Genomic DNA, 2,373 nt, shown 5'->3' with positions numbered 1-2,373 from the left:
TGCTATGCATTTTGTTTATCTTTTTATTGTCTAGGCTACCCCTTGAGAATGCCTAAAAGCAAAATGGTTATCTCCTGTGGTGATCACTGTTTCCTCAATCCTTGGAACTATCTCTGCCCCTTTGTAGAAACTCAAAAATACATGTTGAGTGAAATTATTTTTTTCAATATCTTTTTTTCAGGATCATTTTTTTCAGGATCTTAGTCATTTCAAGCTTCTGGGCCTCCTCACTTTGCCCTGGGGGCTGTATCTTTGTTCTTGGGCATATGCAGAGTCATTGCAGCAGGGGGAGAGCACCTGGTCCATGGTTATTAAAGATGATAGTAATAAGGCAAGCAGAAGTAAATGACATGAAATCTGTATATTGACCAAGATTTCCACTTGAATGGTCCATGAACTCTGCATCCTCCTCATTCCCACTGCGGAGTCCCTTCAGGTCCTCTCACCCTCCAGCCCAAACCTTCTCAGAGATCAGGAATGCTCTGCTGTCTGAGACCTGTGAAGCTGCCTGCAGCCTATTTGTCTATGCCCGCCTCACTACTGATTCACCATGCCAGCACCAAGCAAGCCAGTGGATTCATGGAGAAGCTAACAGTCTCCTCGGGCTACATTCTTTAAAATGAATCACATGGGGCTTCCCTGGTGGCTCAGTGGTTAAGAATCCGCCTGCCAACGCAGGAGACACGGGTTCGAGCCCTGGTCTGGGAAGATCCCACATGCCGCGGAGCAACTAAGCCTGTGCGCCACAACTACTGAGCCTGTGCTCTAGAGCCTGTGATCCACAACTACGGAGCCCGCATGCCACAACTACTGAAGCCCGTGTGCCTAGAGCCCGTGCTCCGCAACAAGAGAAGTCACTGCAATGAGAAGCCCGCACACCGCAACGAAGAGTAGCTCCCACTCGCCACAACTAGAGAAAGCCCTCTCATGGCAACGAAGACCCAATGCAGCCAAAAATAAAATAAATAAATAAATAAATAAATTTTAAAAAAATAAAATAAAATGAATCACAGATCTTTTCCATAGCTTCCTCCAAACTTTATGTGGAGCTGCAATCACCCTCTCTATCTTGGTGGATGGGAGTGTTAAGGACATAATTAACCCTTGAAAATTCTTGTCTTCATCTTCAGTGCAGAAAAGGTTTTTAAATTTCTTTTGTGTGTGTGTTGGAGGAGTGGGTAGAGGTGGTGACACAATTCTCTCACACTTACAGTTAATGGATAAACTTTATATACGAATATTTGTTAAGACCTTCGGCTCTTGATATTCAAAGTAAAGCTTGTACAATTCCAAAAAAAAAAAAAAATCTTTTCTCTCTCAGAAAGCTCTTGCAAATCAAAAGCACCCAGGCTTCCAAGACTTGGAAGTCTACTATGGATATTTCAATGTATTTAGAATTGCAAATAACATTTTCTTCTTTCCTGACTCTTCCGTGCATGGCCATCCCTGGAACAAATGAATGCCTCCTGAGGCCACAGAGGGTGTTAGTTCAGTGAGGGAGTCGATGGTTGGGAGGTGGAACAAACCAAGAGAAACAAAACCCACCCTGATAGTTCCCAAATTTACTCTGCCATGCAGAATATTCTGCTCCAATTTTTATGAAAACTCAGAAGAGCAGGCCACCTAACTTGTTTCTGAACAAGACAGCCAGACGGGGTCTCTTGTACCAAGCAAGTGTCAGGAAATGGTGCAAACCTGGCCCCAGCTGACTTGCCCAAGGCCATCATGGCCAATAAATGGCTTCATTGGTTTAGCTCAGGAAGAGACATAGCAAGGAAAATGTTATCATGCAGGAGTAGTGGTCTCCAAAGAGAGGGAGTACAGTCCAGGAATTCTAGAAAAATTATTAGAACTATTATTTCTATTTTATCTAAAGAAAAATAATAAAGTAGTTTAGCTTTGTTATTATCTCATACACCAGTTGACCCTGGCACCTTGCCTAGTTCTGTATGTTAAGTGGTTGTGTGCACATTAAATTCCTAAACGGTCTTGAGACAAGAATGGGAGTTTCATGAAGTCGAGAGTGGCACCTGCTCTTGTTCATCTGCCTTCAGTATATTATGATATATTATAGCTAACCTGTGCCTGGTAGAGCAGTCATACTCATCTGAAATTAAATTCGCCGATGTGGCTTTTCAATAAGGAAATCAGCCCCTGAAGTAATCCAGCACCACATACAAGTTGTTAGAGAAAGGAAGTCAAACTCTCAACAAATGGACTAATATTTTACTGGACTAGCACTGTGACCACTTTCAACTGTAGTATATTATCTTGTTTTAGCTACACTAACCTTCAAATGTTGGGCAAGTGACTTAAAGGAGTTGCTACAGTATAAACACGGATAAAAGATACTACTACTAAGATAAACAGAAG

This window comes from Balaenoptera acutorostrata, chromosome 8 (assembly GCF_949987535.1).
Source record: "Balaenoptera acutorostrata chromosome 8, mBalAcu1.1, whole genome shotgun sequence".
NCBI lineage: Eukaryota > Metazoa > Chordata > Mammalia > Artiodactyla > Balaenopteridae > Balaenoptera > Balaenoptera acutorostrata.
Note: the sequence above shows the minus strand (reverse complement) of the source record.